This window comes from Bos taurus, chromosome 1 (assembly GCF_002263795.3).
Source record: "Bos taurus isolate L1 Dominette 01449 registration number 42190680 breed Hereford chromosome 1, ARS-UCD2.0, whole genome shotgun sequence".
Lineage (NCBI taxonomy): Eukaryota > Metazoa > Chordata > Mammalia > Artiodactyla > Bovidae > Bos > Bos taurus.
In genome coordinates, this window is record NC_037328.1 from 140,660,586 (window position 1) to 140,678,061 (window position 17,476).

Below are 17,476 nucleotides of genomic sequence, written 5' to 3' on the forward strand. Positions count from 1 at the left end.
AAAGCTGCTTTATTTATTCAGTGCATCTCCCACTACCCTCTTCCTCCTGAGGCTTTTCTATCAGCATTTCAGGCTTTCTTTTGTCCTATTTTTGGGCAGATCCTTGGGGATGGCACCGGGTACCTCCCCACATCACACCCAGCCCCACCTCCTACAGAACAGGGCACTTTCCTCCCTTCTGTAAACCTGTTCTCATTACAGGGACTGCTGTGTAGACGACATGGAGGGAGCCTGCCCATCAGGAGCTTGATGGGCATGCATCAACAGTCAGTGCATGTCTGGTTGGGTGCACTTGGCCCTCAGGGCTTCTTTGAGGGTAGGACCCAGAGCCTTTCTGTTGGCAGTGAAAGGAGGGGTGATATTAAAACCTGCCTAGGACCCAGAGAGAGAAATGGTTCCTCAAGAGGGAAAGGGGAAACTGCCCATAGTCTCTCTGGGTATGAGAAGCTCAGAAAGGCACCTCCCCACCCCAGGTCTTCCTTATAAGGACCATGCTTTGTCCTACATGACTCACCTCCTTGGCCACATCTGTTTGGGCCTGAAGCTGGCCTGAGAGGTGGGCTGTGCCCTGGATGGCCTGTGAATAGCAGACTCATGGATGAATGACTTCCGAAGACTTTCAGCAGACCTGGGGCAGGTGGAAGCTGAAAAGCAGGGGGATGGAGGGCTGAAGAAGAAGAGGCCCTGACAGAGGGAAAAGAAGATGGCTGACTTTGGCAGGAGGATGAAGAGAGAGAGCGACATAAAAGGTTGAGGCACATAGAAGACTTGCAGCTCTGAAATATGCCGGGAACTTGACAAGGGGAGAGCCAATGGTGCTGCCATGGGCCCCACAATTCCTTGAAGTTTTGTGCCTGCATTTAAAATGTATATTATACAGAGTGAAGTAAGCCAGAAAGAAAAACACCAATACAGTATACTAACACATAGATATGGAATTTAGAAAGATGGTAACAATAACCCTGTATACGAGACAGCAGAAGAGACACTGATGTATAGAACAGTCTTTTGGACTCTGTGGGAGAGGGAGAGGGTGGGATGATTTGGGAGAATGGTATTGAAACATGTATAATATCATATATGAAACGAGTCAGCAGTCCAGGTTCGATGCACGATACTGGATGATTGGGGCTGGTGCACTGGGATGACCCAGAGGGGTGGTACGGGGAGGGAGAAGGGAGGAGGGTTCAGGATGGGGAACACATGTATACCTGTGGCGGATTCATGTTGATATATGGCAAAACCAATACAATATTGTAAAGTTAAAAAAAATAAAATAAATGAACACTGTCAAAAAAAAAAAAAAAGAACTGGGAGATAAAACTAAACTAAACTAAACTAAACTAAAATGTATGAAACAACATTGCATCCATAATAGATATAAGCTTATTCCACTACAGAATTAGAATGAGAATTTACTTGACCTTAAGGAAATCAGAGATGTATTAAAAAGTAGAGCCATGACTTTGCCAACAAAAGTCCATCTAGACAAAGCAATGGTTTTTCCAGTAGTCATGTATGGATGTGAGAGTTGGACCATAAAGAAGTCTGAGTGCTGAAGAATTGATGCTTTTGAACTGTGGTGCTGGAGAAGACTCTTTGAGAGTCCCTTGGATTGCAAGGAGATCAAACCAGTCAATCCTAAAAGAATATTCATTGGAAGGACTGATGCTGAAGCTGAAGCTCCAATACTTTGGCCACCTGATGGGAAGAACTGACTCACTGGAAAACATCCTGATGCTGGGAAAGATTGTGGGTAGGAGGAAAAGAGGGCAGCAGAGGATGAGGTGGTTGGATAGCATCACCGACTCAACGGATATGAGTTTGAGCAAATTCAAGGAGATAATGAAGGACAGGGAAGCCTGATGTACTTCAGGCCACGGGGTTGCAAAGAATTGGACACGACTTAGTGACTGAACAGCAACAACAAGGAAATCAGTGTGCCTACATGGTGTACCATATTGACCTGGTTCCTTTCTGTGCTTCCTGAGTGGGTACCTGGAAGCTGGAGGGGAGAGAGGCAGGGGTACAGAGCACTGGGAGGATGTTACTTTCCCTGAGCACATTACTCCAAGGTGGCGCCTTTTCAATAATACTTGAAGGTAATAATGTTGCCAAAACTATAAGTAAAGACACAGGTACTGTGTCCAAAGACTGTACTCTCCTCTGCCAGCCAAGGCACAGCTTCTCCTCCTGGCCAGACATGTCCTCGTGCCCAGGGATGCTGGGTATCTATGTCTGGATGAGCCATGTGGCCAGTGAGGCTTGTATCACCTGAGAGTTTCCTAGCATCTTGGGCCATTAGATGAGAAGGCACTAAAACTGGAGAACAGAACAAAGAGAAGGTTCTACCCTTCTGAAGAGAAACAGAAGTGGTCTGTAGGTACATGATAAACACTCTCAGTGGTCAGAGCAGGGTCCTGGGCCTTGGATCTGGCTCCAGATCACTCAGGTTTTCAGCCATTCGATGGACATCAATCCCAACAAAACAATGCTGAGATGTTGGTGTGTTATGGAGAAGTCTCAGGGCATTGTTGCCATAGAGATAAATCCCATATGACTCATGGGACAGGATAAGTAAAAGCAGGATAAATAACATATCAGATTTGAATTGGGAATTCTTTCCACAAAGCTCAATCGCTATCCCTACCTTGTGAATGACTTCTGAATTATCCACAACCATATGTTTGCCATCAGTCTTTTGAAGATGTCTTCAAGATGTATAAAATCATCAGCGTGATTTCTGCATTGTGGACGGGTTCCTGGCTCCACTTTACATTTTTTGTTACCATTACATTAAAAGGCAAGACTCAATGTTAAGAGATGGAGAACATTCCATCTCCTGTCAGTTCCACACATGCTTGTCCTGACACACACACCTACATCCTTTCATGTAGATGTATAAGCCTTATTGTTTTTCAGTCACTAAATCGAGTCCGACTCTTTGCAACCCTGTGGTCTGCAGCATACCAGGCTCCTCTGTCCAGGGGGATTCTCCAAGCGAGAATATTGGAGTGGGTCGCCATGCCCTCCTCCAGGGGATCCTCCAGAACCAGGGATGGAACCCAAGTCTCTTGCATCTCCTGCATTGGCAGGTAGGTTCTTTAACACTAGCACCACCATGTAAACTTGACACACCAGCCACCAGAAGCTTCATGAAAAGAGGCACATAGATAAAACTAAAACGTGAGTTCTCAAGCTGAAAGTGTAGACACTGATGTCCCAACTGAAACCGAGCCCTATTTCCCCTCCGCTAAATGGATCATTTAGCTTTCATCCCTTTCTCACTTCCACATATGTTACTATTGTCCTAAATTTCATGGTTCAGGGTTTTCCAATTAGCCTGCCGTAAGCATGTGCTTCAGGAGACAGCGCAGTTGCATTTGGCACCATCGACTCTGGGAAACGGCGGCTCAGGAAGAGCCAGTCCTGTCTGGGAACGTTTCCTGAGAAGGTGGCAGGGTGCCACAGCCCAGCATACGTTTCACACTTCATCACACAGAGAAGCGGAGAGATGAGAAGTAACAGGATGGAATCTTAATAACATAATCGAGGGAATCCCACGTAAGCTGCTCTGCATTAAAAGACAGCAATAGCTGGGCCTGTGAGCCTCAGCTACACTTGAACAGCGGAAGGCTCTCTAGGTAAGTGCTGGTTCTCAGGCCTGAGTTCGTCACAGATTGGCTTTCCACCAAACTGCCCCCCGTCCGACACATTCTTCACTGCTCTAGAGTGATTTGAATTTATCATGGACTGGATTTAGCAAATCTATCTTCAACTGAGTTCCAAATTATTTGCAGTTCTCTCTTTAGTCCAAGGCGTATGCATCATGTAGCACAGAATGCTTTTAAAAAAAATCACTGTTTGAAACATTCAGTGAGGTTGATGCCACATTTCTCTGGAAAAAAAAAAAAAGTCAGCTAAAGAGAAAAGAAAATCACATCACCACTAACACAGACATCTACTCATTTGTTCATCCATTCATTCATCAAGAATTCTGTCACTCACTCAAGCTTTCCTCCATTCATTTACTCATTACGTCTTTCATGGGAGTGTTTACTCATTTATTAACTCAGTCATCCCTTCACATATTTGTTAATTTACTTTTAAATGAATGAGTTTACTCACTCATTTAAGTGATATGCATCACAGCTCTGGACTGTTGCTGAAGCTGAAGCTCCAATACTTTGGCCACCTGATGTGAAGAGCCAATTCACTGGAAAAGTCCCTGATGCTGGGAAAGATTTTGAAAGCAAAAGGAGAAGAGAAAGCACAGAGGATGAGATGGTTAAATGGCATCACAGACTCACTGGACATGAATTTGAGCAGACTCCAGAAGATGGTGAAGGACAGGGAAGCCTTGCATGCGGCAGTCCATGGCGTCAAAAAGAGTCAGGGGCAGCTCAGCAACTGCACAACAATAATATCACAGTGTTACCTAGTGGGGAAATGAGCACAGTGATGGTCTCCTTGCGTCTCTATAGGCATCTCTCTCTGTCTTTTTAAATGCATTTCTCTGTAATATAAAATCACGCTATGAAGAATATTTAAAAACACTGATCCAAAATGACAGTTGGTTTATCTAAATGCTACATTTCTGCCCACCCTTCCGAAAAGCTTACAGACATTTTTGATGGAACAAATTCTTAATGGAACAGAAGTTTCCTCCCCAAAACAACCTCTGAAAACATACTCTCCATCATGAAGATTGAACTCACAATACTTTTTCCAATTCATATTAAAATTAATTTTGCATAATGAATGTGTCTCAGAAATTCTGAACATACATTTTGTTTAAATGAAATGCTGTTTGTAACTTAATATTGTTAATTTTTAAAATTCCAATTACAATAGAAAACTCATGTTCCTCCCTTGATGTTGTTACTTCTCTAGAAGCTTTGCAAAACTGGGACCCTCTGTTTACAAGATAATACTGAAAGATGTTCACTTCTGAAGTTCTTTGCTGAGCATCTCTTTATGGCACAGAAGGAGGATGGGCTCAGGTGTGGGTTGATGTCCCCATTCCAAATGAATAAGCATCTTTCCTTCCGTGAGGAGAAATTCTCTCAATACGAATAAAACAGAGGGAAGGCTGTTACTATGAGGGGCACAGGGCTATGCGAAGGGCCACATTAAGACATTCGTAGGTCTTTCCTCCATAAAAATTGCTTAAAATTATGTTTTATGACTAGAAATATAAAGACAAATGAAATCTGGACTGGATTGTTTTTATTTTTTTCTTCTGATTTGAAAAGAAATTAAAACATCTTCATGGGCTTTTAAAATTATTGTGGCCCTAGATACTGTGCCTGTTATACTAAGGGGGTAAATTTGCCCTGGCTTTGGGGTCACTCATGTGAGTATCCTGATATTTCAGCACCCATTGACTACACTGGCTTTGCACATGGCCGCTCACTTCTTAACAGCCACGTGCTCATTGCTAAGACATAACTAGGACTCTTGTTTCTACTCTTCCTACTCCCATCAAATTACAAGAAAAACAGCATCTGCTGTGGACTGACAAGTCCACAGAATTCTCTCCTCAGTTGCTCTTAACACTGAACCAGAGCACTCAGACTAAGTCTCAAGACATCGGAGCCAATTTCACCAGTTACCCGTCATGAACTGGGCTACACCAAACAGGACCCACTTTAAGCAATGGATCAAGTAGAATGTTTTTTGTCTCTTATAATAATTCTCATTTTATATCACTCCACACCTGCCCTGCCCTATCTTAATTATCAGTTTAACATACTTTGTAACTGACTTTTTATGTCCATCATCTCTCTTCTCACTGGAACATTAGCTCTACAAGGGCAAGCATTAGTACGTTCTGTTTACCACTGTATCATTATTCCTGACACATTAGTGTCCAGGAATATTACTTGTTGAATTGACTTGAAAATGATCAGAAACACTGGTCTGAAAAACATTAAAATTCAGCCTTTGGGATATTTTTGGTTACTTTCTAAGAGAATTTTTTATCTCCAAGACTACACCTCTTGATCTAGTATTGTTACTGAACTCTGGTCTGGCTGCTTATGGCTCAGAAAGCTGACACTTGAGAGGAAAGTGTTGGTAGAAAGGAAAAGTAGCTTTATTCTGGATGCTGGCCACTGGGAGAGAAGGTGGACTCATGTCCAAAGTCCAATTTCCCTCTGCCATCAGTGGGCAAGAGCTTTTCGAGGAGTATTTCAGGGTGTATAGGCAGAGAGAGGCGGGCTACATGCAGAACAGCACAGTCATCTGTGACAGTCATCTTGAAACTGGTCATCAGTGGTCTGACCAGGGTCACCTTGATTGTTTTCAGTAGTTAGTCTTCAGTTCCAGGGTCAGTTTGTTTCCATTTCTTCGAGGCCATTTCTTGGAATCATGGCAACTTGTATCTTGGCCACAGTCTGGTCATCATGCAGTTAATTTTTTCCACCTGGTGGGGGTTTCAGTCTCTATAAGACAGCTCAGAAGCCATGGCTCAGGAAATTATCTATAGCCCTGGAAGAGCAACTAAAGGTCCTTGACTTGGCTTAATGACTGAACTATTATTATTCTGTACTGTTTGCTTTTCCTTTGTTTCTGCATTTTCTTATATCTCTGATTACACTTATCCTTTGGATAAAGTCTTTCTCCAGATAAAAGACAAGCAGAGGACACGGCAGGGAGCGAGGCTTCTGTCCTGAATGCCCCACAAGGTCCTGCTCTGTTTCCATATTCCTGGTAGTGTTGCCTAATATTTTTTTCTGTCTGGTCATCTCTTCCACTTCTCATGTATAAACTATTTTTGACTAAAGCATTCAGAAATGGATATAGAATGTATGTGTACCACCTGCTTCTTTCCCTTTCCAATTATTCTTTATGTGCCAGAATGTCTTATCTAAATTTTATTCCAATCAGACACTTTCTCATAAAGTAATATGAAGAGAAAGACCATATTAGCAAAGTTACTGAGCTAATTTTATTAAGGCACAAAGTGTTTGAGGATATGATTCACATTTTCTTTTTAAAGATTGGCTGGTCTACTTGAAAAAAAGCCAATGAATTTGGAGTCACCACTCCCAACATTCTGAATTTACAAACTCTCCCATTTCCTAAAAATGGGGGCTTCTCCCAGGTTTTAGGCAATCCTTTTTTGTCCCCATAGACCACTGCCACCACACAGATCCTCCAGGCTGTATTGGGAAGATGCTTATGGTAATTATAGGTGAAGACATGGAAAAGGAAAACAGTGTTAGCAATCCTAGTTTCTTCCTTACAGAATATAAACTAATTTCCACAGGAAGGGAAGGAAAGGGTGGGACAAACTGAGAGAGGAGCATTGACATATATTACACTACCATGTATAAAACAGAGAGGTAGTGGGAAGCTGCTGTAAAGCACAGAGAGCTCAGCTCCAGGCTCTGCGATGACCTACAGGGGTGGGATGGAGGAGTAGGAGGTGGGAGGCAGGTTCAAGACGGGGGAGACATATGTATGTGAATGTTAAGTCACTTCAGTCAGGCCCAGCTCTTTCAGACCCCATGGACTGTAGCCCACCAGGCTCCTCTGTCCATGGGATTCTCAAGGAAAGAATACTGGAGTGGGTTGCCATGCCCTCCTCCAGCAGATCGTGCCTATCCAGGGATCAGATCCATGCCTCCTGCATTGGCAGGTAGGTTATTTACCACTAGCACCACCCGGGAAACCGGAATGTATGTTCACATTTAGCTGATTCACTTTGTTGTACAGCAGACACTAAGACAACATTGTCAAGCAATTAGACACCAATAATAAAATAAATAAAATTTTTAAATTAAAAATGCTATTGTATTGATTTTTTATTATAAAATTAATATATTTGCATTGTAAAAACTTTTGTAAATACAGAAAGGTAGTGGGGAAAAAAGTACTGTGACCAAATAACCATATCTTGCCAAAACCAAATGTCTTCTGTGAAAATTTTGATGAAGATTGTTGGGGTGTAATGAGCAGAATGATCTGAGAGGGGCCCCGGGAGTTCACTCAGGGCAACCTGGGCAGTGGGCCAGCTGGAAACAGCCCTCTTTCTGCAGGCATAAAGGCTGCATTTGAGGGAGGCTTCTCTCCCTGACAGAAGGGCTTCCCGTGGGCCTGGGAGCCTCCAGGTGCTGGGCAGCTGGCTCTCTCTGACAGTCCCAGAAGCAGCTGACACCTGAACCCAGACTGAATGGTTAGTCCCCTGTCTAGTAGGATTCCTCTCAGACTTATAAGAAAGGAGCATCGTGACACACGGAGAGGTCGCTTGAATGACAGACGCGGGCACTGTTGAGGACGCCCAGCCTGAACTTCTGTGGGATGATTAACAGTTAGGAACCCTTTCATTTTCTCACTTGCATCTGTTTTCTTCCTTAATGTTTACTCCTTACTACATACTGTACTGCCTTGTAGAATATGCCCAACCCTGTGCTACCCCATGGACTGCAGCACGCCAGGCTTCTCTGTCCTTCACTAGCACCTGGAGTTTGCTGAAACTCAAGCCCATTGAGTCAGTGATGCCCTCCAACCATCTCATCCTCTGTTGCCCCTTCTTCTTCTGCCCTCAATCTTGCCCAGCGTCAGGGTCTTCTCCTTGAGTCAGCTCTTTGCATCAGGTGACCAAAGTACAGGAGCTTCAGCTTCAGCTTCAGGATATGCCCTTACCTACTGCGATAGCCAGTTTTACGTGTCAACCTAGGGCTAGGCGTAGCACCGAGACACTCAGTCAGACACTACTGCAGCTGTTGTTGTGAAGATTATTTTGTAGATGTGATGAACACCCACAACCAATTGACTTTAAGTAAAAGAGATTACCCCAGATAATCTGCGTAAGCACCATCTAGTCAGATGAAAGAACTTACAGCCGAAAACAGCGTTCCCTGAAGATGAAATCCTGCCTGTGGACTGCAGGGTTAGACCCTGCCCCAGAGAATCCACCCTGTCCTGATGGCTTGTCTTATGGATTTCAGTCTCACCACAACTGCATAACCGTGTGAGCTAATCCCTTGAAATCCATCTCCATCATCTGTCCATCTATGTCTGACTGGTTCTGTTTCTCTAGTGGACTCTCACTGATAATTCACCTTGAATCAGAGCTATATAATTTCATTTCCAAACTTAAGTATGAGAAATTATCTATTTAGAGAAGGTTTATAGAATTGGGGGATTTTTCCTCCAATATTTATTTGCTTCTTCTTTTATTTTGTTTTTCTTATTGAAGTATAGTTGATTTGCAATATTGTGTTAGTTTCAGGAGTAGAGCAAAGAGAGTCAAATGTATATACAAGTGGGTATATATATATTATATATATACATATATCTTTTTCAGATTATCTTCCCTTATAGATTACTACAAAATATCAAATACAGTTCAATTATATAGCTCTGATGCTATAAGTAGGTACTTGCTGGTTTTCTATTTGACAGAGAGCAGTGTGTATATGTTAATCCCAGACCTCTAATTTATCCTTGCTCCACTTTCCCCTTTGTTAACCACAAGTTTGTTTTCTATGTCTGTGGGTCAGTCAAAAATATGGAACACCTCACAAACTTGTGTGTCATCCTTGTGCAGGATCCGTGCAAATATTCTCTGTATTGTTCCAATTTTAGTATATACGCTGCCAAAGCAAGCATGCTTCTTTGTTTTTTATGCCTCCTTTTTTCCCCCCAAATTGCATTCAAGATATCAATATATGAAGATGTCATAGATGTAAATGTAATACTAATAACATAGAATATTTATTAATATGTAATTAATAAATAGAAAAAGGGAAATTTATAGTAGGAAACTAAGAAGGCAAGAATATATTTAGCAACATAGTAAATGCTGAAACCTGGGAGAAGAACAGGAGGACTGAGATGAATCCCTACAAAATCCCTGGACATTCACCAAGTACAAAGGCTGAGAGGGCCATGTCCTAAGGCAGAAAGAGATGCCCTAGGTGCATAAAGCTAGGAAAGGGTCTAGAGAGCAAAGAGAGTGCGCCAGAAACTCAGAATGCTGGCAGGCAGGCTGCAAAGCAGAAACAGCATCGCCGTGGTTTGGAAAGCTTGTAGCTGGCCTTGTGATGCACAAAGAGATCTAAAGAGTCTGACTGGTACTCAGACCCCAAGCCTTCCGAAGGCAAAGTCCCAACCCCACCTCCACAATGTGTAAAATTCAGTGGTGAACTGAGTCTAACTTAAAATTCTAACTCCACAACAGAGTCCAGGGACAGCTCAGCTACCCATTAGATTAACTCAGTCTCAAACCATCAGATTCATGGGGCATGTCCCTCTTAGGAGGTGGACATGCTTTATCCCATCACAATGTTCAGTGTAAAATTAAAAAAAATCACAAGATATACAAAGAAGTGAGAAAAGAGGACTACATTTAAAAGAGGAAACAGTTCATAGAAACACATATGGCAATGACTCAGATGCTAGAATTATCACTCAGGGATTCTAAAGAATTTGTGATGAAGGATCTAGAGGAAGACGTGGATGACAAGTATAAGCAGATAAAGACTTTCCACATAAGTGGAAACAGTAAAAAGGAAAATGAAATGGAATTATCATGATGGAATTATGTGATGTCAGAGGGGAAGATGCAGTTGATGAGCTTATTAGCAGACTGGACAGAGAAAAGAATCAGAGAAATCAAAGCCAAGTCAATAGATACTTTATTGATAACAGATAGCAAATAAAAAAGTAAAAAAATAAAACAAAATACCCAAGACATATAATATATGATCAAAAAATATAAATAATTGAAATCCCCAAAGGGGAGAAGAAAGATATAGGATAAAAATTATTTTAAGACACAAGATACTAAATTTGAAATTGATGAAGTATGTCAATATACATATCCAAGAAGCTCAGCAAACGACATGATAAGCCTTTAAAAAGTAATTTTAAAGTCACACCTATCACATCAGAGGCAAACTGCTGAAAACCAAAACTGGAAAGAAAACCTTAAAGTAGCCAAAAATAAAACAAACAAACAAAAAACCCCAGCCAGGTCATATGTAAGGAAAGCATGAAAAGAGTGATGACTGAATTTCTCACAGTGAAATAAAGTTTTCAAAAATACAATTTTAAAGAAGTTGTTTATATAAAATTTTATATCTTACCAAAGTTTACATCAAAAAATGGAAGCTAGATTAAGACAATTTCAGTCAAAGGAAACTTCAGATTTTGTAGCCAGAAAATCTGTAGTATAAGAAATGCTAAAAGAACTTCTTCAGGGAACAATATACAATTCCAGAAAAAAGTTCAAGTCTGCAGAAGAAAACAAAAAACAAAAACAGAAAACCATAGAAAGTGCAATGTATGGGTAAAAATAAGAGATTTATTTATTTTTAATATGTGTGTATTTGTATGTACAGACACATATCTATGCTTGTGTTTTATATATATATATATATATAACAAATACGGATTTAGGCTACATTCATTCAAAGCAGAGGAATAAAGGAGCACAAGGAGTGGGAGCAGAATAAGTGGAATTATGTATATAATCATGGCATGCCTACATCTTGCAAAGAGTTTGATGATATAATTGGAAATTGAACTGTGGCAAGTTAAAGATACATATTGTAATTTCTAGTGACATTCAAAATATATAAAAATGTATACTTAAGAGATCATAGAAATTAAATAATTACTTGGTTACTTTAAGTAAGGCAGGAAATTAAAAAGAGAAACATAGATCAAGATGAAAGAACTAAATACAAGCTATGTTGATGATGACATTAAATATGAATAGACTAAATACCACTTAAAGACTAGATAAATAAGGGCTTCCCTGGTGGCTCAGACAGTAAAGCATCGGCCTGCAATGAAGGAGACATGGGTCCAACCCCTAAGTCAGGAAGATCCCCTGAGATGGGAATGGCTACCCACGCCAGTATTCTTGCCTGGAGAATTCCATGGCACGTGAATTGAACCCGTGTCCCGTGTATTTGTTGGCGAAGACTCTTGGGAGTCCCTTAGACTGCAAGGAGATCAAACCAGTCAGTCCCAAAGGAATTCAGTCCTGAATATTCACTAGAAGGACTAATGCTGAAGCTCCAATACTTTGGCCACCTGATAGGAAGAACTGACTCATTGGAAAAGATCCTGATGCTGGGAAAGGTTGAAGGCAGGAGGCGAAGGAGACGACAGAGGACAAGACAGTTGGATGACATTACCACCTGATGGACATGAGTTTGAGCAAGCTCCAGGAGTTGGTGATAGACAGAGAAGCCTGGCGTGCTGCAGCCCATAGGGTGACAAAAAGTCGGACACGACTGAGAGACTGAACTGAATCCCTGCATTTGCAGGTGGGTTCTTAGGCACTGGGCCCCCAGTGAAGTTCTCCTTCAGACTTTATCTCTTCAAATATTGCCTCTCCAACTGTCTTCTTCCAGAATTCTGATGTAAAATGCCTTTTTTTTTTCTTTTCTCTATTTCTTTTAACTTCTCTGTTCTCTCTACAACGTGGAGCTCCCTCACCACCCTGATCACCTTATTTTCTCTCTTGTACCAATTAAGAGTCCCAGAATCCTCTAAAAACTGAGAACAGAGAATCCTCTAAGACTGACCCCAAACAAATAAAAAACCAACAAACCTCAGACTAGACATAGAAGAAAATGGAAGAGTGAAGAAAAAGTTAATATGATGAATCACCGAAAATGCAACACAGAGAAGTAGTAGAAGCTGTAACTTCCACATCGATAGAGGAAATGCAGCCAGCACTAGCGATCAAACAAGCAGCAGGAAAGTTCGATAGGGGACAAGATGAATCAACTACATTGATAAATGGAAAATACCAAATATGCCAGAAATTCAAGGAAATATATTGTGCTTAAATGACCTACTAAAAATAAACAATGGTGTATTTTTTTAAATGTCTTGTGGAATGTAGTTACAGTGCTCATTAGAGAGAAGTTTATGTTTGAAATGCATTTCCTTTTATTTACTTATTTGATGACATTTACTTATTCTTATTTATTTATTTATTTATTTTTATTTTTTAAAATAAAAAAAGTGCTAATCTGTGTGAGAATGTACATGTATGGAGACGAGCTATGTGTATGTAAATTATTTTGGTTTGGTTCTGTTTGATGAGGGTGGTAGTGGTATTGCAGTGAAAAGACGGTAAACAATCCATTCTTTCTCTTCATTTCCTTTCTTGTATACCAAAAAAATGCTATTTTTGTTTTTTTCACATGTTGTCTTTCTGAAAACAGTATTGTTTTCTAATATAGTGTTTCTTTCTCGATTTGGAAAGCTTAAAAATGATTGTTGTGGAATAGATCGATTTGTATCTCAATGTTGAAGACACTAGTATTCTTATTGACATTCCTATCTGTTACCTAAAATATCTAATTGTAAATTACTTATTAGGCCTATTTTTATTATATTTTATAAAGTAAAATGGTCACTGTACATAAACGAATAAAAATACCCCTACTGTAAAAAAAAAATAAAATATAATATAAATTTATTTCTTTTAATTGGAGGTTAATTACTTTACAATATTGTATTGGTTTTGCCATATATCAACATGAATCCGCCACGGGTGTACACGTGTTCCCCATTCTGAACCCCCCTCCCTCCTCCCTCCCCGTACCATCCCTCTGGGTCGTCTCAGTGCACCAGCTCCAAGCATCCAGTATCATGCACCGAACCTGGACTGGCGACTCATTTCATATATGATATTATACATGTTTCAATGCCATTCTCCCAAATCATCCCACCCTCGCCCTCTCCCACAGAGTCCAAAATACTGTTCTATACATCTGTGTCTCCTTTTAAAAAAGAGAAAGACTGGAAACAAGTCAGCCAAAAATAAATTTCATAAACTAGAAGAATGAAGTAAACTTAAAGAAATTGGAAAGAAGACATGAAATACAAAACAAAAAATTAAAATGAAATGGAAGTTATATTACTAAAAAGACCAATCCTATAGGAAAAAAAATCTCAACAAGTACAAATAATAAACAGGAATGAGGAAAAAGACATGACTATAGCTAAACTGAGTTCTTTTTATTGATAATCTTTTTTCTTTTAATTCTGATGGTTTGTGAAATATTTCATTACATTCTGCTTGCGTGTGTGTGCTAATTTGCTTCAGTCGTGTCCGACTCTTTGAGACCCTATGAACTGTAGTCTACCAGGCTCCTCGTCCATGGGATTCTCCAGGGAAGAATACTGGAGTGGGTTCCCATGCCCTTCTCCAGGGGATCTTCCCAACCCAGGGATCAAACTCGAGTCTTCTCCTGCATTGGCAGGCAGGTTCTTTACCACTAGCACCACCCGGGAAGCCCCATATTATATTCTATAGTGGTTTAAATTACAGTGTTTCTAATATTAATAATACTCAGTATATGCTCTTGTCCCTGATATCCCTGAACATATCTCTTCTACAGTGTTTACTCAAAATGTTGGTATTTTCTTTGATGTACTTTTATTTTTTAGTTTTCATTTTATTTTTTTAATTTTATTGAAGTATAGTTGATTTACAATGTTGTGTTTAATTTCTGCTGTACAGCAAAGTGACCAAGCTATACAGATACACTCTTTTTCATATTCTTCTCCATTATGGTTTATCACAGGATACTGAATACAGTTGCTTGTGACCTCATTGCTTATCCATCCTATATATAATAGTTTGCATCTGCTAATCCCAAACTTCTAGCCCTTTTAAATCATAAGAGAAACCTTTAAATGAAGAAGGCAGCACTTTGGTCTTCTCTCACAGCTCAAGGTGGGCCCTGCAGCCTACTGGGGCGGGGACAGAAAATCTAGTGTTCCTCAACACCCAGAGGGCACTTTCTGCTAGATATGGGCACTGCTACTGCTCAAAGCCAACTAGGTTATGGGACTTCGTGTCAAGCTCTGAGCCAGAAGTGCCTACATAGCACCTGCTTACATCTTTCCTCTTCCAGCAGGGAGGTTGTCATCCCTGTATTACAGGTGTGGAAACAGATGCTCAAGGACCTCAACTAGCACAGTCACGATTGCCCACCTAATTAGTGGGGAAACCGTGTTTCAAACTCAGGTAACAGTTCAAAACTTATCCTAAAAGTGCAGCTACTTTCATGGTTTCCCCCACGTGTGTGCAGGGAGCTGGAATGAGGAGAGAGACACGAAGAAGTGGCAGAGCACCATTTAAGCCTTCCTTCACTCTTTTCAAAAGGTGAATTTCTAGCTTTGTCCACCTGGCATGGGAGATCTTCCTGCTATTAAATGGGCCCCCTTGGCACTGGAGCATTCAGGTTTCACACATAGATTTCACTTTGAAACAGATGGAAAGATATTCAAATTGGTAATTCATAGCTAATACTAAATTAGTTTCATTCTCTGTTAAAGCTTAACAGACCTTTTTCATATTAGTAAAATGCATTTCTTTTAATTTTTCCTTTAAAAATATAAACTAGTAACTCAAGTATATATTTCACTTTCAAAGTCACATTTATTTGATTTGCTTCTTATTTTTAATTCCCTGATCCCATATGCTTGCAAGATTAACAAATACTACTGAAATGTGTTTGGATCACAAGGTAATTACTTTAGATAAATGTCATTCTGTGGCTTAGGATTATGGTCATAATTCCTGTTTTTAATGGTACCTGTTTAAGCCCTCCATGGATTGGCTCGATAGTCTTGGGGATTGTATGTAATAAAAACTCACAAAGTAACTCATTCAAAAGCCAGTTCCGATGTGTATATCCCTATGGCTGAGTTCATAACTAAATCAAAACCTTTATATCAAATATCAGTGAAAAGAGATGAACCAGCACGCAAAATTGAGTTTAAATAATGAGAATGTTATTCAAAAAGCAGACATCAAAACGCACTTAAATCAAATGTGTTCCCATGACTTTCAGCTTATAGGTATTTTTTAGAGCCAAAATGGTATAAAACACACAAAGAAACATATAGTCTGTTGCATGCACACTTTAGATTCAGAAACCAAGCTAATACTTCCAGCAAGAAGGAGCAAGAATGAAACACTTACAGGCTACATGTCATAAACATACCTGTAATAAACATACAACCTTAGTAACAATACCCAGAAAGTGTTAAAATGCACCATTGAGATTGAGCACAGGAGAGATAGCAATGTGGAAAACAGATATGGACACACACATAATAAATATTTCAGAGATCTCCAGTCATTGGGATTCTGCACACGTCTCCTGTACCTAAAGATAAGATCTGCGGGAAAATGAAACTCTGGTTAGATAACAGGAGGCCTTATTCATTAATACTTACTAGAAGTTGAGATGGTATTTGAGCATTGCCTGCCTGAAAGCAAAATGTCAGCATTTAAAACAAAGTACTCTAGATTTGGAAAAACACGCAAGACAGCAGAGCCTTGGGTCAGACAGAGTAATAGGTATAACAGAGTGATTGTCCTTAAGTAAACTTAGAGATGACCTTAATATAGATGGCACATTGATATCTGAACAGTGGAGCAGACTATTAAAATCATGAATAGAAGAGAGAATTTAAATTTACTACAAAATTTTAGAAGGCAATAGAAAAAGAAAAGACCAAGGACAACTGACTGTAGATGAACTATTGCAGAAAATCCACTTAAGAATTCAGAAAAGTAGAAGATGGAATAATAAAAGGATGCCTATGAAACCAGTACCGTATTTTCCAAGAGATCCGTTTTATAAACGGAAAGCGATGGCATGTAATGGGTCCAGCCAGTGAAATGAAAGGCTATTTAGGGCAAGTACATACTGTGCCCTGCACAGTCCTCACTGGTTTCTAGGTTGAGAACAGATTATATTAACAATTCCAGAGTGGGTTTGATTTCCATCGATTTCCTGTTTGGCAATTTGACTCCCATTTGTGGCATATCAACTTTTGGAACTAAAGGCCACAAACGAACCCTCAGACAGGAACATTCTTCTGGGCAGGGCCAGTGGAGGACATAGGCACTTCCTTGTCCTCCTTTCCTCCTCACACCTGACAGCTAGCTCAGCAGTCCCCAGTGGTCGGCTCCCAACATCACTGCAACGCTGCGGACCCTGAGACCAGCCAGAGAAATGGGCAGGAGAAAACAGAAAAGAGCAAAGAGGGAGCGAATACCTGTATTTTTTTAATTTTTAAAAATTTCTCCCAACCATATTGCTGTTTGTAATTTACTATTCCCACTACCACTCTCATACAGGTGTTTAAAAAAATGGGATTTCATAAATTGGTTAGAAAACATATTTTTCAGTATTAGGGTTTTGGATTCTTAACTTACCTTCTGGCTATACAATCATCAAAACAAAATACAGTCACAGCCATACAAAAATGTATAGCTGAAGAACATTACAGTACACAGTCTCACAGTGTCTCTTTTTTAAATTGGGGTATATATGCTTTAAAACCATCTGTCTACAATGCAGGAGACCTGGGTTCGATCCCTGGGTTGGGAAGATCCCCTGGAGAAGGAAACGGCAATCCACTCCAGGACTATTGCCTGGAAAATCCCATGGACGGAGGAGCCTGGCAGGCTACA

The 17,476-nt window shown here is 40.3% G+C and overlaps 1 protein-coding gene and 1 non-coding gene across 2 annotated transcripts in view; both read right to left on the reverse strand.

Annotated features, from left to right (window-relative positions):
- The window catches only part of DSCAM (DS cell adhesion molecule), a 690,454-nt gene that overhangs the window by 528,563 nt on the left and 144,415 nt on the right, over window positions 1-17,476 (reverse strand). The window lies entirely within an intron of this gene.
- On the reverse strand, window positions 9,515-9,621 carry LOC112448379 (U6 spliceosomal RNA). The gene has a single exon (XR_003036765.1). It is a non-coding gene; the product is annotated as a U6 spliceosomal RNA (small nuclear RNA).